Here is a 23,037-nt window from a genome sequence, read left to right as displayed (position 1 = left end):
GACCCAGTGCACATTACTGTCCGACCAGACGCAACACTCCCAAAACTCCCACAATATCGGATATCGCCAGAGGGCGAGAAGGCATTGGTAATGATTATCCAGTCACTGATAGACGCAGGAGTGGTAGAGGAAGTGGTTAGCAACGTTTGCAACAGCCCTATCTTGCCCATTATCAAGAAGCAGGGAGAGGGAGATGAGAAAGCATACCGTTTCATCATCGACCTCCGAGAGATCAACAAAGTGGTGGTACCCCAGTACCCTGTGGTCTCAGATATCACCACCATCCTGACCTTGATTCCATCCACTGCCACCACCTTTTCCGTCATCGACCTCAAGAACGCATTCTTCTCCATCCCCATCCACCCAGACAGCCGATATCTCTTCGGCTTTACCCTAAAAGCCCGCTCATATAGGTTTTGCCGAGCGCCTCAAGGCTACACGGAAAGCCCTAGCATCTACAGCCAGGCCCTCAAAAGACAACTAGACCAAGTCCAGTTACCCGACGGGGTGGTGTTGGTACAATATGTCGATGACATCCTTTTGGCAGCCGACACCACCCCTCTAGCGGTTACCGCCACCATTCAACTCTTGCACTTCCTTGCGGAAAATGGCCACAAGGTCTCCAAGAAGAAGTTGCAATTCTGCCTACCCCAGGTCACTTACCTGGGCCACCTTCTGTCCAAAGATGGAAGAAAACTCACCCCTGATCGAATCCAAACCATTCTAGATACCCCTGTCCCTAAAACCCAGAAGCAGGTTCGCTCCCTATTAGGCCTCACCTCCTTCTGCCGACAATGGTTACCAAACTTCAGCCTCGTTGTAAAACCACTGCTTTCTCTGCTAAACAAAGACGTCCCTTTCCCACTCCCTTGGACTCCTGAGTGTCAAACTTCCTTCACAGAACTGCGAGATGCTCTTTGCTCGGCCCCTGTCCTGGGTACCCCTGATTACAGAAAGCCCTTCTCCCTTTACACTCACGAAAGGGAGGGGTGCGCTTTATCTGTCCTGACCCAGGCCATCGGCCCCAAGCAACGACCGTGCGCTTACTTCTCTGCCACTCTTGACCCTGTCGCCAGAGCCTTGCCTGCCTGCCTTCGAGCTGTAGCTGCTGCTGCAGTCTCTATCCGACAGAGTGAGGGGATTGTACTCTCGAATTCCCTCACGGTACTGGTACCCCATGCAGTCGACACCCTCCTGAACCAAACCAAGACGCAACATCTGACGAGTGCACGACTGACTGGATACGAACTGACCTTGCTTGCCCCCCATATCACCCTGAAAAGATGCACCACACTGAACCCAGCAACTCTGTTACCCTTGCCAGAGAACGATCCCAATGTGCACCCCGTACATGACTGCGTGACTCTTACGGACGAACAGACCAGGAGTAGGGTCGATCTCAGAGACACAGCTTTCCCTGACCCCGACGGGGAGTTGTGGGTGGACGGTTCTTGCATCAAACTCCCCGATGGTACCACTTCCGCTGCCTATGCAGTCACCACGGCTCGAACTGTAGTAGAAACAGCCCGCATCACCCAGCGATCTGCCCAGGCAGCGGAACTGATCGCTTTAACGCGAGCCTGCATCCTGGCAACAGGAACCACAGCGAACATTTACACTGACAGCCAGTATGCCTTCGGGGTGGTTCACCATTTTGGGCTCCTCTGGAGGGAGAGAGGATACTTGACCTCACACGGCACACCCATTTTGCACGGGGATTTAGTCTCCGCCTTAATCGAAGCTGTCCTCCTCCCCAACAAACTTGCCGTTATCAAATGCCAGGCACACAAGAAAGTGAACGACATTATTGGACAGGGAAATGCACTAGCCGACATCACCGCCCGAACGACAGCTGAAAATAGAACGACAACACATATGTACGTGACCAGGTCACAAGCAGAAAGCTGGACTGACGCCAAGGACACAATTAGAGACATACAAACGACTAGCACACAACACGAATTGACTGAATGGACACGGGTGGGATTGAAAGACGATGAAGGCTGCTGGCGGACAAAAGACACGAACAGATGGTTGCTACCTGATTCGTACTTGATTCCCATATTAACCATGGCACACTCCCCTGCCCACATAGGATCAGCCCCCATGATCGAACTTGTCTCCAGGGTTTGGCACAATGACAAGATCCCAGATTCCGCCAAACGCCTGGTCCAACAATGCTTAATATGCCTGCAACACAACCCCGGGAAAGGAACTGTAGTACCCCGGGGGGGATTTGGGGTCCCAAACCACCCATTTGAAGTCCTGCAGATGGACTACATCCAGCTAGACAGATGCCAAGGCCTGAAATACGTACTAGTCGTGGTGTGCGCATTTAGCAAGTGGGTGGAAGCATATCCAACCCGTGACAACACCGCTATGGCCACTGCAAAGGTTCTGTTAAAGGAGTTTTTCCCCCGTTATGGCCTCTGCCGTGTTTTATGGAGTGATAATGGCCCCCACTTTGTAGCCAACGTTATCCAGCTCATCCTAAATGGGCTGGGTATCAAACAGAAATTCCACGCAGTCTTCCACCCTCAATCTGCTGGGCTTGTCGAACGACACAATGCCACACTAAAGCTTAAACTGGCCAAAATAGTGGCTACGACGGGCTTGAAATGGCCAGACGCCCTCCCATTGGCATTGTTATCGATGCGCTCTACCCCCACCCGACATCACTTAACCCCTTATGAAGTTGTTTTCGGTCGACCCATGAGCGTCTGGTCTGCCCCGAAACCAACTTCCATTCATGACGTTCCGGATGTCCTAATGTCTGATTATCTGTACAAATTGACTGAAACTTTGTCTGTCCTTCATCAGCAGGTGCAGCAGGCCATCCCCGATGCTTCCAGGGGTCCGGGTCACGCCATCCAGCCGGGGGACTTCGTGCTGATCCGAAATTTTCAGCGATCAAAGAGTTTGGAACCCCGGTGGACGGGCCCCTGGCAAGTGCTGATCACCACTCGGACCGCACTTCGAGTGGAGGGGAAGAAACACTGGCTGCACGCTCATCACTGCAAAAAGGTCTCTCCAGCCCTGGCCACGACAGACACCGTCAACACCCAAGAAGAGCTCCTGAACCAGGACCGACCATCGTTGGACTGCTACCCTGATACTGAGACACTTGAACTTTCAAAACATCCTGACCCCACTGTGCCATCTCGAGAAGGGTATTTCCTGCGTCGAAAGGAGGGAGCTTCGGCTAAGTAGGCCACGGACTAGGTTAAAGGATCTCAGAACGGTGACCCAAACTACCAAAGGTTACCTGGAGAGAGGCTAAAACTAAGTCTGTGGTCCTGCCCACTACCGAGCACCTTGAAGACGAAGATGATGGAAGCGCCAGATAAGAAGATGATGGAAGCGCCAAATGAGAAGCCGACGGAGACAGCAGGAAATACCCACTACAGAAATCCGAGAATAGACAGACTCCATAGCTCAAAGACAATTGCACTCTTCATCATAATCCTCCTCTGTTTTCTCCTCATGACTACGCTCTGGATTATGGAAGAACATGCACCTGCTCACGAAACATTCCTAACCACTGCTCAGCCTACCACCATGAAGGAACATTATCTAATTTCGCTCTCTCCTCAACTAAGAGAGAGGCGAAAGGAGTTTTGGAACAACTCTTTCGTGCAGCTACTTCACCAGCACAATCTTGCCACCAATACCACCAACTGCTGGATCTGTGGGTTGCTACCCCATGCCACTGGACATTCAATACCATTCATCCCTTCACCCTTCTCTGTCCACGGCTCCTGCCTTGCTTGGCTGATCCTCCTGCAAGAAAGCTATACGGGCAATGCCACCTCCAGCAGAACTGCAGCACATCCTTCTCATGGGGCCGGGCGAAACAAGACAAAGACACACTTCTGCCCGCTGACCCCCAGCGACTCGATCCAAATGGACATTCCGGCTAAAGAACGAATCGAAATGCAGGTGTTCAACAATCCAACCAGACCCACCTTCTCCTATCTGCGGAAACGAACGGCTGCCACTCTGACTGTGGCCCTGACGGTCATCAACGTCACCGGCCACATGTGTGTAGAAGGACTTGGGACACAGCTGGTGGGTCGCAGCGCTTGCCGCTTTACCAGAACTTTGGACTCCACGGATCCACCTTCCTTTGTGTCATCCCCAAACATGTATTTCATCTGCGGCACGAAGGCCTACACCTGGCTCCCCAAAGGCTGGGGGGGCACTTGCTACATCTCCTTCGTCCTTCCTCCGACTTATGTAGCCCCAGCGAATCACCACCGGCAAAAACGAGCCAAAGACATTGAACAAGCCGACTCAACAGGGGCGCAGTTCCTCGATGCTATGAAAGGACTCGTCCCCCTCTGGGGCCCGATGGCAAACAGCCGTGCCATCCGACATTTGACTCAGGCAGTCGAGACGACCATGAACATCACAGCGGGCATCTTTGCCAACAACACTGCCGAGCTCCAAGCGGTCCGTTTGGTGGCTCTGCAGAACCGCCTCGTTCTAGATGTGGTTCTGGCGGACCGTGGAGGAGCTTGCCGCATTATTGGGTCCAGCTGTTGTACATACATACCGGACAACTCACCCTCAGTGTACAAAGCCATCGAACATCTTCACAGACTCTCTTCGGAAGTCCACCAAGAGCAAGAAGAATGGTCGCTTGGTGGTTGGTTCTGGGACACCGTCAAAAGCTGGGGCTGGAGACTGCTCACTATTATCCTGATTCCCGTAGTTATAATATGTGGCCTATGCTTAGGGATTCAATGTTTGCCACCTATGTGTTCTTTATGTGCGAGTTGTATTTTTTCCAAAACTGTGGACATTGGAAGCGAACATATGAGAGCATTGTATGATACCGAAGTTAGGAATTTGATGAAAATTGACATTGAGTAAAGCAAGGTGGCTAGATATGTTGAAAAGGGAGGACTGTTGAAAGTTGGGCTAAAACCGTCAACATTATCGGCGCCCTCTTGCTCTCCTTAAACCTTTTGTGCGCGTAAAACAGCCGCCATTTTGGGCACCATGGCTTCCCTGCTCTCGCCGAGAGCCAGCGCGTCTCTCTCTCCCTCCTAGCTTCGCTGGTAACCCCCTGCTTGCACCTGCCTTGAGTCATAAACCCCTCTTCGGCACTGCTCTGCCCCAGGCCCTCATCCTGTTCCCAGCGCGGCACCCCCCTGCTTCCCTCTCATGATCTCCGGCCCTTTGATGCAAACCCCTTTTCCCTGTGTGCCCGTTTGTCTTCCCCGTTCCCAGGCCGGCACCCAGCTCTGCCGATACCAATCCCTTGCCCCTCCCCGTACAATAGAAAGCTTCCCTCCTCAAAGGACCCCCGAGATGATCAAAGCCCCCCCCCACCCCACGAGATCCGATCGAACCCCACACACTCCGTGAATCGGCGGAATATCCAGCTGCGCGATGATCATCACCTGTTGTGAACGGGGCGGGGACTTCCACTGTAACCTTGCGTGGGACCGGGCTGGGAAAGGGGGGATTCTGAGGATGTCTTTCCGTACATCAAAGTATCAACGAGAATGTGTTACATGCAATAAACAGATAAACATGTGTATAAGAGGCCAGGCCTCAGGGATGCAGTTAGAGCACCTCAGAACGATACCTTCTGTCCGTTTCGTTGTGTTCTCCTCCGGAGAGAATAAAAACCTTGTTTCCTGCCTTCCAGTCTCCAGCGCCTGCCTCTTCAGTAGTTTAACTTCTTTGTGGGTTCAAGAGGCGACACCGCCGGGCAATACTTAAGGATCTTATATTCTGGTTGGTAGCGCCCCCCATTTAGTTTCTACAGGCTCTCTTACCTCAAAACAAAATTTGTGTGTCATACTCAGATTTTTAATAACTGAGATCAAGTATTAAAATAGTGTCCTGGTGTGGGTCCACAGTTAAGACGACAACTTGCCCGAATGATAGGGCTGGATATAGTTGTTCAAGTGACGGTTCAACTGCTGTCAGAGGCAGAACGGCGCACTTCGAATGTTCAGTCGTCACAGTGTTAAACAAGGAAGAGGTTTGGTCATTTTTAAAATAGTTTCTACAAATGCAAAGCGCAGAGGATGTAAAGCTGAGGCAGGGAAACACAAGAAGAAGAAAAGTAGTCCCCAAAGGAAGACAAAAACATATAAAGTGTAACAATATAGTACTTGGTAGGTGCTGCATGTAGAAACCCGGGAATGACAAGTTGGGACAAAGACTGCGGATTATCCATTGGCAAGTAAGTATTTCTAAAGGACACTAACTTAATGGGTGGAGTTCAACTCCTACAGCATACAGAACAGGTCGCTAAGCGACAGCGCAAGAGCTGTACACTCAACCTAAAAAGTAAACATTGAATTGTCAGCATTTTAAAACAGCTCTGCATTTGAGAGTTCAGCTATGTCGGAATATCTGACAGCAGGATACTGAAACTCAAGAGGCTGTGCAGCAGAAGACTGCCTACCTGTGTGCACATTAGCTGGGCAGCACCGACTTCCAGAACTAGGTGCATGGACACTGCTGTAAAGACACGATGGGAAACACTTGCCACATCAGTGTCACCCCTTTTCTCCAGCTCTAAATCATAAATGCAGGGCCTGGGGTGACTGCAGCAGGCCCTTGCTCACTGGCAGCAATATTTAAAGAGCGCAGTGAGCTGAAGATGCTCTGACGTCTACCATGTCCCAGCAGTCAAATGCGCCAAAGTAAGAGCATGCTGCAAGTGAACTCTTAGCGATTCCTGAGGCGGAAGCCAGGAATCTTTCTAAAGCATTCGGACACACTTAGCACTTGCTTTTAAAAACTGCACCTTGTTACTATTTTTTAATTGTGCCTCGTGTATCACGCTCTTACCCTCTCAGCCGATTAGGCACTGACCAGGGACCGGGGAAAGACACAGAATCTTTCTCAGAGCCGCCATCTTGGGGCAACCACTGTTTACGGGTCAGTTGTTTTTCACCCTGCTACTAGAAATGACAGCTCCATTACACACGCGCAGCGGAAACGTGCAGCAGGCGCGCAAGCCCGTCTGCGCCCGTCCACGCCAGATCGAGCACAGAGGCAGGAAACCCGGCCCAAATTAGGACCACCGTCCTGACTACAGCTTGTATAACCTACTCCGGAACGACCCTACGTGATATTGGAATGAGAGAATTAACGAACCACTCTCCCAATATATGCTGCCCTACTAAGTTTCCTGTGGCCCTCGAAGGTCCGGTAGTTTGTAGAACCTGTCTCTTGCAGAGCATTCCAGCCACTACAGCCACTACATGCCCCCATGTACTATTAATCAAACCTGCTCAAATTTCTAACAGCCCCAAGTACATTCTGTGTAACGTACGATCTCTAGCTAAACACCCGATTGAGATATGGGATATGATTTTCTCCCACTCCCCTGAGCTTTGTTTTATTACTGAAACATGGCTAACACCAACTAACCATCCCTCGATCAACCTGGCCATCCCAGAGGGTTACAAATGTATCCACCTAGATAGAGTGAACAAAACTGGGGGAGGTATTTCTATCACCTTTAAAAACCATCTAAAGGTGCAATGTTTGTCCACCTTAGGCAATGACAGCTTGGAATTGGGATCTTTAAAATCACCATGTCCCCTATGGATGCCTGGAATGGAGCATTAATCTATCGACCTCCAGGCCCGAGAGCAAATTTTGCCAACTATCTGATTGAACTTATTGCCATGCAGGTCCTGGCTTCCAGTAAGTTTATCCTGCTGGGTGACTTCAATTTTTACGGGGAAGACCTTGCCACCCCAGAGGTAAATAAGCTTATCTCCAGTCTTAATCATATCGGTCTCTCCCAAAGGTTTCTTGGCCCTACTCACCGGGCTGGTCACGCCCTGGACCTAATTTTCACCAACATGGAGCACCTTAGCAGCTATTCTCCATATCTCTTAATGTGGACTGACCATTTTATGGTCATGTTTACTTATCAACCACCGTCCGTACTGATTCCTTCGGGACATTTAGAACAGAAGAAGAAGGAACTACGTAGGCCTTACCATAAACTTACGCTGGAATCCTTTAAGCAGGTGTTCCCCCCTATACGAGGGAATATGATTCCAACAACTCTGATGTCTTTGGCTTGCTGGAAAGTTTTAACTCCAAATTAGTGGCAGCACTAGATTTAGTCATTCCTCAAACAAATCAGAGCCCAGCCCAGCGGCGGCAATCTGCCCCGGGTACACAGGCAAGCTGAAAACTTCCAAATCTAATTGTAAGACGCTAGAGAGACAATGGAGAAGTACTGAAAACTCATCGGACAAACAAGCATATAAATCAGCTCTATCTAGCTACCATCAGAACGTCAACGTAGTTAAAGATTTTGTGTCACCTCAAGCCTGCAAACAGGCACCAGTTAAGTCTCAGGAACTCCGTGATTCAATAGCTAGCTATTTTCATGAAAAAATCTCACTGATCTGTGTGAAATTTTTAACCACCGAACCTCAGAACCCAGCACCAATCACTGGATCAGATGAGTCGGCAATATCATCTGCCTGTTTTCTTGACCAGTTTGAAATATCTACGCTTGATGAGATTACTAATTTACTATCGTCTGCAAAATCGTGCTCGCCAGGCGACCTGTGTCCACCTAAAACTATGGCCCTTCTCTCTTCTAGCTGTGCGATGGAAATTCTTAACATTTTTACCTGTTCGGTTCAATCAGGCATAATCCCTTCCATTTGGAAGGAAGCCTATGTACGTCCCATCTTGAAAAAATCTACTGCCGACCCCCAGGTGCTCAGCAATTACAGACCTATATCTCTGCTACATTTGCTGGGCAAGCAATTGAAAATTATAATAAATAGGCAATTAAGTTCCTACTTAGAATCTAATAAGATCTTAGATCCCTCACAATCTGGTTTTCGCCTACGTTTTAGCATGGAGACAGCCATTTTGGTAGTCACTGACTCCATGAGACAGGTTATGGATGCTGGAGGATCAGTGCTGTTGATCCTCCTAGATCTCTCCATAGCATTCAATACCATTTCCCATTGACTGCTAGTGGAGAGACTACACGCATGTGGCATTCAAGGACTATCCCTAAAATGGCTCTTAAACTTCTTGTCAGACAGATTGCAAACCATAATGTTAGGACCATATTTGTCCCAGAAATTTTGGCTAGATAAGGGTGTGCCTCAGGGCTCCTGTTTAAGCCCCACACTCTTTAATGTTTATATGGCCCCTCTGGCCAAAATTGTTGAACCGTTTGGGTTCAAAATAATCTCTTACGCTGACGATACTCTGCTGATGTTCCCAATCGGTTTGAATCCCGAAGATGAGAAAACACGATTCTCAGCAGGTATGCTTGCCATCTCAAATTGGATGACGAAAAATTGCCTCCAGCTAAAACCCGGAAAAACCAAAATTATGCTCTTGGGTAAAGCTTCCACCATCTGGACGGCTGATTGGTGGCCTAATCAGTTGGGAGCGGCCCCCAATCCAACCCATTCAGTAAAAAAACCTGGACTAAAACTGGACCAGACCCTTACGATGAAGGATCACATCACAACCATCATTAGTTCCTGTTACTACAGTTTACGCCTTCTACGCAAGATACTCCCCTACTTGCCATTGAAACTGCAAAGAACAGTGGTCCAGGCGATGGTCATGACTCGCCTTGACTACGGAAACGCACTATTGGCGGAAGTGGGCGAGACACTGCTAGCTACATTACAAGTGATTCAAAAGACAGCGACAAGGATGATACTAAACAGCCCTCCTGGCTCCTCTTCACTTCTTTTGTTGAGAGAGCTTCACTGGTTGCCAGTGAAAAAACAGTCCTTTATTAAGATCTTCTGCCTTACCTTTAATGCGTTGAATGGTAAGGGTCCTCTCTACTTACAAAAGAAACTCACAAAACAGATCTCGAGTTGTAATCTCAGATCCAACTCATTAGCTATCCTAAAGGTCCCCCGTATTCGTCTTAGCCGTACCGGGGGTAGAGCTTTTTCATACATTGCCCCTAGGTACTGGAATCAGCTCCCAATGGCCTTACGTAAATGCACTTCCTACCTGGTTTTCAGGAAACAGTTAAAAACGTTTTTGTTCTAACTCATACCCATTAATTGATTCCGTCTTCTTTGTCTCTCTTTTCGCTAGGTAAGCGCCGAGATGCCCCCGGGTGAGTTATGCGCTAAAGAAGTGTAGCTAAAATAACATAACATAACATAACTCCACGGCTGCAACGTATTCATGCTGGCAAGGCTGTTGCCCTCCAAGTCTGAGGCCATCCCATACAACAATGTTGTTTATGCAAAGAAACCAGCGGCTGCATATGCATATTATTTTAATTAGGCCAGTACTCTTACTAGTGGGCTGACAAAGGGCAGTTGGAGCTAGGAGTTGCATGCAAATCACTATGGGTCGCAATGGGTTGCCCCTGGTGACCCTTAATTACCGTTCATGAGTTTACTTTTTCTTTAAACTGTTGAAGGCTTCTTAATTGTGCCATCTTGCATGTTTTGAAAGGGTTTTCAGGAAAATGACTAGTGCCTTGACCAAAGTGCGCGTTACCTGCAGAAAACAGAAACTATACTTATTATAAAATATAATAATTACTATTTAAGTTACCTCCTGTTCCTCTCATGCTAGAGCTTTTTAGCTTTCTCCAGGTATAAAAATCCTTGTATTAAGGGTCCACTGGCACTGCACTGGCTGCCCGTGACCCCGCTGAAAACTCCCACTCCAAGGACTTTACCGACCTTATGACCAGTCTTAATTTCATACCCCACATCCACAGTCCCACTCACATCCATGGTCATATGTTGGACCAGATCTGGGCTTTAAATGTCCCCACATCACTTCCCATTGTTTCCCCCTGCCCCTGGTCTGATCATTCAGTTATTTCATTCTCCCTTCCCCTAGCCCCTGAGGCCAAACCCCTACTTCGCAAGAATATCTGGATCAGGAAATGGGGCAAAGCTGACATGCCGTCCCTCTGCTCGTCCTTGGCCGAGACCAGCCCTGACCTCTCAGGCCTCACAGCTCCAGTTCAGCTGGCAACCATTAACAACTGGCTGACCCAATCGGGCGACGAATTCGCCCCCCTGAGACGGATTACGGTTAAAAGGGCCCATGCAGCTAATAGATGGTTTAACCCAGACCTCAAGGTGAAAAAGCTAGCTGCACGGAGAGCTGAGCGAACTTGGAGGAGAGCTTACTGCCCTGTACTGAAAACTGCATATCTTTCTGCCCTCCAGGCCTATAAAAAAGGCATTCTCGAGGCCAAGACTAATTTTTACTCCAACAGGATATTAGCGGCAGAGTCCCAGTCCAAAGAAATTTTCGCCACTGTTCACGAATTAGCCTCATCCGATAGAGCCACGGCAACGATCCCCCCTTCCCAGCATTTATGCAACTCGCTCAATGAATTCTTCATTGAGAAGGTTGCAAAGATCAAAATCAACATACCCCTCCATTCACCAACATTCGTTAACCCCTCTCCCCCACCCACCGCCTCTAAACTGACCAGTATTCCTCTGTTGACCATGGACTCACTTCCTCCGTTGCTTCAACGGGTAAAGTCGGGCTCCCCCCTGGACTTCGGCCCCGCCCACGTCCTCAGAGAAATTTTCCTGGCTTGCCCTACCCCTCCCCTCACACTCCTTAACGACTCGCTCAGCAATGGTGTCGTCCCCAACTTTCACAAAGCAGCGGTTGTAATTCCAATCTTAAAAAAACCTGGCGCCGATCCCTCATCCCCTTCCAATTATCGTCCCATTTCCCTGCTGCCCTACTTGGGAAAGGTTTTGGAAACCCACGTCACCAGCACCCTGAGTACTTATGTGGAGGCAAATCATTGCCTCTCTCCCCGCCAGGCGGGCTTTCGACCTCTACACTCCACGGAGAAGGTAGTGATTTCGGTAATGGACGGACTTCGCGAGGGCATTGACACCAATCTCCCGCAGGCCCTTGTCCTCCTGGACCTGTCCGCCGCCTTTGACACGGTGGACCATTCCATCCTCCTCACCCGTGTCAGGGCGGCGGGCATAGAGGGCTCAGCCCTCTCATGGCTTGAGTCCTTCCTGTGCGGCAGGGCTCAAGCGGTCCACCTTGCTGGCTTCACTGCCGCCTCCCGTAAGGTGGAGTGTGGCGTCCCTCAGGGTTCCTCACTTTCCCCCCTTCTGTTTACTTTATATATCTACCCCCTCATTTTTATGTTACAGCAGCTGGAGGTCACGGTGTTTAATTACGCTGATGACCTCCAGCTAATCTTCAATCTTTCCCACTCCCCCTCGTCCGCTCAGAACGTTCAAACTGTTATGTTATTCATCCAGGACTGGATGAACTGCAACCACCTCAAGCTTAATCCAGACAAGACTGAGCTGGTCTTGACTGGAGGTGGTTGCAGTCCATGTTCCCCATCTTTATGGCCCTCATCACTTGGTGCCCCCCCACTCCCCTCCAGGTCCCTAAAGTTAAAACCCTTGGGATTCTGCTTAACTCTCAACTTTCTGTGCACCCCCAAGTTAGTTCGGTGGTATCCTCCCGCTTCTTCTCTCTCAGGATAATCAGGAAAATATCCCGTTTTTCTCCCTTCCGGCGCTAAAGGTTATTGTAATGGCTATGGTGCTCTCGCGCCTTGATTATGGAAACATAATCTACAACGGCGCGCCGGCCTACGCCATACACCGCTTGCAGCTAGTGCAGAATCAGGCTGCCCGCCTGATTCATGGACTGCCCAAATTCCACCGAGCCACCCCATTGCTGAAGGCACTGCACTGGCTGCCCGTGAGAGAGCGGTCCTTATTCAAACTAGGCTGCCTCACTTTCCAGGCTAGGATGGGCACTGCTCCCGAGTTCATCTGCTCAGCGGTCAGTCCCTACTTACCAGGCAGAGAACTCCGCTCTACTCACATGGCACTCCTGGCCATACCCCGTTCAAAGAAAAAGAAAGCTGGCGGGGCGAAATTCGCGGCCCTTGCACCTGTGTTCTGGAACTCCCTCCCCCTGGCACTCCGAACCTCATCCTCTTATTTAGAGTTCCGGAAAAGCTTGAAAACTTTTCTTTTTTCTAGTGCTTTTGCCACCTAGTACGTCCTCTCCTGCTGCTGTTTGCTGGTCGTAATCTTCAAAGCGCCATGAAACCGCTTGGTATAAAAGCGCTCAATAAATGTTTTTAAATTCAAATTTTTAATATTATTGGGCTCATCAATTCATTGCTAGTAACTAATTTATTAGTAGCTTTTTGTCAAAGCTATATTATTGATTATAGACAGTGAAGGCTGAGCATAAGGTGGCAGTGCAGTAAAGTCTCATCAGAGAATGGGGATGTTTCATGGCCTCTTATATGGATTTTATCACTGGTGCTAAATTAAGGATTCATTTATACCCTAACTCAACTGATGCTTCTGAAAGCCTTTTTTGGAGCCTCCACTGCCAGTTGCTGGGTGTAATATTTTTTACAATTGGCAACCAGAGCTAAGATTGGTTTGGTGGCTGTAAACTGTCAGATAGACCTGAGCAGCACCAGCATCTCCACGAAGAGCCAAGGAGTGGCTACAGGTGGCTAGTTGGCACTTGAAGACCTCTGGGAGAGGGACATCTATCTTGTTTAACCCCCTCTCTGGGCTAGAGATATTGGGTTCATCACTGTATGAAATGACCACATTTTGCATGATGCCCCCCCAGATGTTTGCCCTATCTGCTTTACCTGCTTTACCTGCTTTACGGCTCTGTGCACTTTAGACTGGATAAGCAGTAGTAAAGTGTTTGTGCTGCCCTTTTAAAAATGGTTGAATTGGCTATTCCTAATTGCACATTTAACTTACTTGTAAATGGTGTAAAACTTGCACCCAGGAGCTAGAATTTAAATGCTACTTGTTGACAGCAACACCTATTGTGCCACACACTGCAGCGGCATGGTAAATCTGACTACAGGCCTACCCTAAGTAGTCTGACTGCTGCAGTATAATACCTGCAGTGTAACATTTAAAAATAATCATTTCTTACAAGTAAACGCCTCACTATTAAAATTAGTAAGTCACCCCTATGAAGAACTTGGAGCCCACAAGGTCGGGCGCATGGTATTTAAAGGTGGGACATGCAGTGCTTAATTTCGGCAGGTGGTTTCTGGAGCTCGGCACGAGGACTTAATTGCCAACACTGACACTTATGAAAGTCTGAATAACAGACAGGAACCTAGGAGGTCTATAGGCCAAGCATCTTGCTTGCTAAAACGGGCAAATCTAATATGTCAGTTAGTGCTGCAGTCACCATATAACAGTGTCAAAACAATAGAGAGGGAGTGAGAGACACATGTTTGAAAAAAGAAGAAGAAAAAGAGAAAACAGAGTTGTGATATCTAAGACTCAATTGGAAAGTCTGGTCAAACCAAATCCAGCACACATAATTTGTGGATAACCATCAAACAAACCAGGTGATCGGTCCTATTATTTGGCCAGTCCACACTGTGACCTGCCGGGTCCTTCGATCATCTGGACCTCATGCTACACAGTCGTAGTAAGGACTGGATACGGTCTACAGTGAGAACGAACCTCCAATTGTTGGTCTGATTGTGATAGTTAGTGAAAAGTAATGAAAAAACAGTGCAATGTACAAGAAAGTGGTGAAGCTTAAAATAGGGTTATGTGTCTAAACAAACACTTTAATAGAAAACAGGCACATCCCCTAATTAAAAAATAGGAACAGCGCAAACGACAGTATGGAACAAATAGCTGTCGCAATTAGGGCCAACATGTTTCTGCCTACCGGGCAACTCGTCCCTTGGCTTTCATCAGGGCCACTGCCCCAAGAAAGTTGCTACTGGTAAGTGTAAAAAGAAATGTGAGTAGGAACGATACAACCTGCACCTACGGGTAATATACACATCCTCCTTGTCAGTGGACGTTCAACGTGATCCAGCATGACAGGGGACTGGACCTCAACTCACCTGGACCGTGCTCAGGTATATGAGGCCCCGTACTCTCCGTCGGTGCCCCAATCTCGCCTGAGTTTGTTTGATGGTTATCCACAAATTATGTGTGCCGGATTTGGTTTGACCAGACTTTCCAATTGAGTCTTAGATATCACGACTCTGTTTTCTCTTTTTCTTCTTCTTTTTTCATACATGTGTCTCTCACTCCCTCTCTATCGTTTTGACACTGTTATATGGTGACTGCAGCACTAACTGACATATTAGATTTGCCAGTTTTAGCAAGCAAGATGCTTGGCCTATAGACTTCCTAGGTTCCTGTCTGTTATTCATATGTTGTTACTGGGGAAATGAACCAGTAGTAGGTCTTTAAACTTTTCCCTTTGACCCTACTCTCCCTGTTTTGTTTTTGATACTTATGAAAGTCTGCCACATGGTGGCACTGTTTGTCTTATTTAGAGGTGAGCACAACAAAAGATGTTTGTTAATACAATATACTTTACAAATTACTAATACATACCACCTAAGCCTTTTATTATAGCTTTAGGGGCCTGGAATAGTGTGAATTGTCACACTTGTAAATATGTGATGGTTAGTAGGTGTTTTTGTACTGTCATTGCCAAATCTGCCAGCGCAGAGAGTGGTGCAAGCAGTAGTGGCCTCCTGATGACAGCCCTGGCACCTATTGTTTATCACAAATTAAGCACTTGGCACATAGTATACATCAGTTATAAAAGGATAGTCCCCTCAAATCTTACTATTTGGGCTATCTGATGCTGATCATGGAGGTATCGCCAACTAACCCACTGCCCCCGGGCCTATTTGAATCATCAGTTGGTGGTACTACCGATGTCTCCTATCCAACAATATTTGAGACTTTGAAGTTGCGTCAGAGGAGTAGTTTCAGGGCTTTATGGAGTACTGCTCAAACCTTGCACTTGGTCCTCTCCCTTGCCACCACCAGATTACACTGACAGGCTATTCTGGGGAAGAATGAATCTCCTGAGGACAGAGATTCCCTGCTTTTCGAGCATGACCGAGCTCCCTGGGAATCCCGATTGGAATTTCTATTTTAAAAGATCTTTCATGTCTGGTGTTGGATTACCAGGAAGTTGTACAGCATGCATTCCTTGCCCCAGATCAATGCTGGAACTGTAGGGGAGATTCCTGTGATCTTTATCATATTCTTTGGTCTTTTCTGACCGTACAACACTATTGGACAGAGGTATGGACTCACCTCCGTCATTACAGCCCATTGTCCTTCACCCCTCCCCTTCTCTCTCTCTTATACGCAACATGACTGATGTGCCGGATTAGGAATCCCATACTCACCACTGGCTAGCTACTTATTTGGCAAAGGCAAAAAGTGTGTATTCTTTGTCAATAGTGCCAGCCCATGCTCCCTGCCATACTGGAGTGGCTTACTGAGTTGCATAGGGTTGAATTATGTGCACGCACTACCTAAACTCCGAATGACAAACTTGAGATTTTCAACAGGGTCTGGGGTACATTTCTGACTTCCATCAGGGAAGATATTCCCACCGCTGACTTTCTGACAACTTTCCTTCCCTGTCAGGGAACAACTTCTGTGATTCCTTCCCATAGGCCTTTGATCATCAGATTGTTGTGGTCTGACTTGCCTCATTCCACAATGCTAGACACTCGATCACACCTCAAGTGCTTTCCAAAGAAAGCGCTCCCCCTGATCGCCAATGTGAGCCTCTCTTGGGAGATCTGGATGGATATTAACCTATTGTGAATCTAAACTCGTCGCCAGCCATCAGGGGTGTTGAAGGTGAGAGGATGGCTCTTACCTGGTTTTTCCCAATTTGATTTTGCCTCTCTTCTTCCACAGGGCAGTACCACCCTACACATTGCTCAATAGTTGGGAAGCCTTGTGTTTTCCGCCTTCCTATGAAAGGACCACGAGTGCCTTGTTTTGATTTTTATATTTGCCACGGGGTGTCAGATTCCTATTGTTATATCACAATGGCTGCGATGTTGTGCAATTCCATCCATGAACCCCACTGCTCACAGATGAGTGGGATTCTTTGATCCTTACTGTCGCCCACTTCTCCCCACTACTGTGACTGCCCACCACTCCCTTCCATCCACATTTATACATATTTACCCCCACCTTCTTTCCCTCTCTCACTCTGTTCCCGACTGACCCATTCTCCCCACTGCATGTTTTCTCTCCTGTTTCATTGCAATGATGGGGTCTCATATGGCCCTTACCTACTTGCTATGCAGTGACCCATCCTGTTTTGCTTCTCCTGAGTCCTGGTGTATTGCAAAGGTTTTCTTAATACCATTGATGTATCATTAATGCAATTTCATGAGAAAAAAAAATGTTGCAAAAAAAAATAAAATACAGGTGAGACATGTTGAAAATAATGTCACCATGTCCCTACAGTGGCTTGGCCCTAAAAGTTATTTTCTTATTTTATTTTAATTCTGGTATCTTCGGTTGTGGACCAGCTAGAAAAATGGTGCCCAACTCATTAGTGAAATTGGGTTTTTAATAAATATTAAGGAGAGCTAACGTTTTAGAAAGTTACCTTTTCCCTGACTTAAGCTCCTGGAGGCTAAGTCTCATTCGTTCTCAAGCAATAGCCCAGTCAGTGATTAGCTCTGATGAGGTGTGGCAATATCTCTAAGAGTAGAGACAATGGTTTGGGTGTGGAGAAGTGTTTTTGCTATCCTTAATTTACTTCAAAGGGCCTCCCATGTCACAAGCAAATATTAAGTGACACTTGAAAATGCTCCAGTTTTTGTCCTGTTAGTCCGTCAGGCACCAACTTCATTTGAGGAAACCCTGCCCCATAACTGTTTTTTGAGAGACCACAGAAGAGATGACTGCTCGTTACCTAACCATACCTAACCATACCTCTAAGTGAGCACACAGGCTTTTCAAAAGTGGAAAAGGGCTTACCCTGAGAACTGTGGGAATGTTTGCCTTAGGGCAAACAGGTGGTGCAGCAAAGGGGAAACAACCTTCCCAATGTGGTCATTATCAACAAGCCCTCATGTTATCTCCAGTAAGTCCCACACAGTGGGATTGCTGCAGGGTCTTCGGAGCTAACACCCCTTTTCTCCAACACTCTGCAAATGCACCACCTGGCACACTGCTGGTTGGGAGATGAAGTCCCCTTGGATGCTGAGGTTCATTGGGGGCCAACAAGCTCTCATGTTACCTCCAGTGAGTCCCACAGAGCACGATTGCTGAGAGAACTTTCGAGACCATCCCCCTATCCCCTCTACTCTGCAAACGCACCTCCTGATGCACTGCTAGTTGGGGATGAAGTTCCCTTGGCTCTAGAGTGTCCTTGGGGACCAACAAGCCCATCTGTTACTTCCAGTAAGTTCCACACAGTAGAATTGCTGAGAGGTCTTCCGAGGCCATTCCCCCTCTCTCCACCACTTTGCAAACTCACCTCCTGGTGCACTGCCTGTTGGAGGATGAACTCCTTTTGGATGCTGAGGCTTCTTGGGGGCCCACAATCCCTCCTGTTACCTCCAGCAAGTCCGACACTGCAGGATTCCGGAGAGCTGGTCAGAGCCCCCGCCCCCTTTGTCCACCACTTTTCAAATGTGTCTACTAGTTAAAAAAAACATAGAAATTCACTTAAAAAAACAAAGGTTACAGGGAGAGTATAGTTAAGAAATAGAATTTGAAAAACCTTGGAAATTCACTAAAGAAACCAGAGATAATAGAGTCGTTATAGTTAAGAAATAGTATTAAAAAACCTTTTAAATATACTAAAAAAAACGAAGGTTATAGGGTTTTTATAGTTAGGCTCAGATTTAACTCATACAAAACCAGTGGAATTCAGCAGTTATAGTTACCTGAGGTAACTATAGCTTATGCCCCTGCAATTCGCTGCTTATGACCTCACATATATTACATCACTCATGGCATGGTCAGTAGCATCATTGATGACATCACTTATGACATCTCAAATGTTTTCACTGTCTATATCTATCTATCTATCTATCTATCTATCTATCTATCTATCTATCTATCTATCTATCTATCTATCTATCTATCTATCTATCTATCTATCTATCTATCTATCTATCTATCTATCTATCTATCTATCTGTCTATCTATCTACCTATATGCAAAAAAGGAAGCAAAGAACTCTGGAGGTTCCCATATTTAGGTGGAGAGCAGCTCCTATATAGAGCACCCTACGACACCAGCAGCACTTGGAATCTGCTCACCTCAAATGTCTGTTTTTCCAGCAAAGTTTTTAAGCATAGGATTAGCACAGTGCCATCCATGCTGAGCTAGAAAGGGACAAAGTATTTGCCATTCATACAGCAAAGTATTTAAGCATAGGATTAGCAGAGTACCATCAGGGCTGAGCTATAAAATGAAAAAAGTATTTTACCACCCCAGGCACAGTATTACAACTGTGGAATGGTAAAATACCATCCAAGCCAGCCTGGAATGCATAAAAGCAACCCCTGGCACGTGTTTGGCTCTCATTAGAGCTCTTCAGAGAGGTATAGCTTTGTCCAGACACAACAGAGCACCCAGTATAAGCCAAAACATTACTCATTGATGTGAGGGTGATTGGTGCAGCTGTTTGTGGATCTATAGTCATGAGGCTGGAGCTGCAAGTCAGGAGTTTGATACATACACAATTTGCATATTACAGCGCAGGAATAGCAGGATGTTTTACACATCACTCAGGGAATTTGGTGTTTTAGTACAGCCATATGTGATTAATGGTACTTGAATCGCAACAGTTGTGCAGGCCATAGTGGAGGTGCCTTAGCAGATCGCAGTGAGAAAAAAAGCAGTGAGGCTAAGGGCTGTGTGCCTGTTCCTTCTGTTTATAGCTCTTCCCCTCTGCTCCCTATGTTTGAAGGCTCCATATAGCGAGTGAACAATAACTCGTTCCATGTGAATGCTTGCTGCACTGGCGTTTTAATCACTGCCAGCTAACTGAGCCAGGTAATTGCATCTGAAATAAATATATAACATGACGGATAATAATAGCCAATACTTCTGACTCAGGGGCAATGCTTTTCTCTTGCAGCTCTGCGGCATAAATTACAATTGCCCCTTGCTGCAACATGTTTGTTTTTCCTGTGGGGCAGTACTTTGGGTGTAGAGAACCTCTGTAACTTGCCTCTGTAGTGTCCTCCTTTATCGAACAAGAGTCTGTATTCAGGGGTAGGAGCATAGCTGGGCCATTAGGGGCTGTGCATAGGGCCCAGCAGGTTCCCCAGCATTGTATGCTGTGGTAGGGGGCATGGCGTCCACAGCTGGGTCTACATACTGGGTACTGGGGGCATGGCCCAACCCTAGGAGAGTTAAGTTATTGGTAGGAGTCATTCCTAGATGCACATTTACTGGAACCTTTTCTATTATTTCTCCAATATTATTTGCTTTGATTATTGTTTTAAATTTACCACACTATGTTGCTGAAACAGATTGTAAAATTACAATTTCTTCTTAAGCTGCAAAGATTAATGACACTGGCTTATTCGCACTGAGTGCTAAAGCTTTACATATTGATGTAAAAATAACTGATTTGCCAGCAAATGTACATACTAGATTACTAAATGAATACATTAATACCATGAATCTTGGTAATTGCTACATATGTAAGCAAATACCTTCATCAGTTGTTGAGGGTGTAACCTTTCATACCTTGCCTCTGACCTATAGAATTTCATGCAGTGTAGTACCTAGCTTATTCTATGGTACGGGTCAAATACATCTTTTTTGAACTTCTGGTGTCATAATGTTGAAATCCACAGTATGAAGCTTCAAACGCTGAAACAATGGGCTATATATTTTGACTGATTCAAACTTTGGACATGGCTTATACACTTAGAAATAACCTAACATGTAAATTAATGAAAGCTGAGAAATATTTTATAAATTTAGTGGAAAGTAGATGAGTTTCAAGTTTAAATGTTAGTTGCTGGTGAATTAAAACCATAGCAATGCAATGTAATCATCACTACAAAAAAAATAATTAACATTCATTAAATTTCATAGAAAGTAGACGACCGAGGCCATATAACGATAAATTCTAATGCATCGCCTAAATTAATTCCTTGGAAACTACCTGAGTGTAAGACTGTCGCGCAGCCACTGATCTGAAGTTCAGGTCGCCTTCAGGAGCAATGAACTGTTCTCTCTCCTCCTGGAACACCTCTCAGCACTACTGAACTCACTACCTGAGTCCCGGCAGATGTCCCAAAAGGGAAGGGGAATGGGACGCGAAAAAAAGAGAGAGAACACTGCTTCTCCACACAGCCTGGTCCAACCAGGCACCGTTGTTGGGATCTGTTTGTAGAGTCGGAACGAATTTTTGAGGGCTTGTGTTTCTCTATAAAATAAGAAATGCAACAGATGAGTACAGAGACACTTCTGGGCCACCCCGGAGCACTCAACATAGAACATTCATAATAAGCGAGTTATGTTAATCACTTGGGGCCATATTACGCATTGGCATTGTTTGCGCTGCCGCACCTTTCAAAAAGTCCGATGGACGCAAACAATGCCAATGTGCCCTTTTATGATCTATGCGCTGCCTCCGGGACAGCCACGAACTCCGGATGCCCTGGGGTCAGCGCATTCATGTGAAAACAGCATGTTTTGTGTTCACAGTGCAGGCGACATCCGCCTGCACTTTTAAAGGGGATTAGAGATCCCCTTGCAGGCGGGAGCAAGAAACTGGAAAACTCTTAATGATGGACAAGAAAACCAGTTAAAGAAACCTCTTTTTGCATTTAGACATAATAAAAACCTACGCAACCTATTAGGTACGACCTATAAAAGCACTGAGGAAAAAAGACAAACCACCTTAGACAACAAGAAAGCCACAGGAAATTACAAATGTGACACTTGTTCGATTTGTGCACATTGTATAGAGACTAGGGGCATCATTAGGATGGCGGGCAGACTTTGTCCGCCTGCCATCCTGACAGAAAACGGGACCGCCCACCATATGTGCTGCGGTCCTGTGGGGGAGATTAGGATGCGCCCCCCCCGACAATGGCGGGCACATCACTCATTTTTAACATTGCAGCGGGCGGTGCTTTCAGCAGCACCCGCGCAATGGTAAAAATGCATGTTGTGCATTTGCATGCACAAAGTTGCAGGCACCACGTGGTGCCTGCCGCATTGAGCATGCAAATGCAGGGGGGTACCATATGTACCCCCCATGTGCACCCCACCACCATTACCATGGGGACCCGCTACGGGCCCCCAACAGCAAAGACCGTGAGCCTTTCCATGGCCGCAATGCTACCATGGAAAGGCTCATTACCACACTCATCATAATATGGCTGGCGGTGTCTCACAGACACCCCCACCATATTGTGATCTTTTACCGCCCGATCGACAAGTTGACTGGCGGAAAACCCCCCTCACCATACTAATATGGCATGGGGAAATGGGTGGCGGGCTGAGGGAAATGCATGGCGGATCACCACCACCATGCGGGAGGTGGCGATCCATCCTACATCGTAATTTGCCCCTGAAAGTTTAAAATTCAATGGCAAAACTCTCACGGCCTCAACATTAAACAATTGCCGTAATAAGAACATCATCTACATTTTGATATCTCCTTGTGGACTAGGGTATGTTGGTGAGACCAGTAGAGAACTGAGATTGCAACTACTGGAACATAAATCTGCTCTGAGGACCAAGAAAGAAAATGCCCCCCCTTACTGATCACTTTTCTAAGGCAAATCATGACTTTAAAGTGTTTAGATGTGTCAGCTTGGAAAAGATCTGAATTGACAGAAGAGGTGGGGATGTAGATCTAAAAAGGAAAAAGAGAGAACAGTGGTTTATATGTACCTTGGGAACTATTGACAAGGGTCTTAATGAATGAATGAATGAATGAATGAATGAAATGATTCTTATATAGCGCATGGCTACCCGAAGGCATCCCAGCGCTTGCAGCTACGGACGGAGAGGTGAAAAGAAAAACTAATTTATTGGATAAAGCCAGGTTTTTAGTTTCTTACGGAAAGAAAGATGATTGGGCTCCAGTCGGAGGGAGGGTGGCAGGGAATTCCACAACCTTGAGGTGTTGTAAGAGAATAGACGACCCCCTGAACGGGCCTTGTTAATTCTACTGACTTGTGCCAGGTTCTGGTCATTCGAGCGAAGGTTTCTGGAGGCTTTATGAGTTTTAATCAAG

This window comes from Lissotriton helveticus, chromosome 4_1 (genome assembly GCF_964261635.1).
Source record: "Lissotriton helveticus chromosome 4_1, aLisHel1.1, whole genome shotgun sequence".
Taxonomy (NCBI): Eukaryota; Metazoa; Chordata; class Amphibia; order Caudata; family Salamandridae; genus Lissotriton; species Lissotriton helveticus.
The sequence above is the reverse complement of the archived record's forward strand: the minus strand, read 5'-3'. Positions refer to the sequence as shown.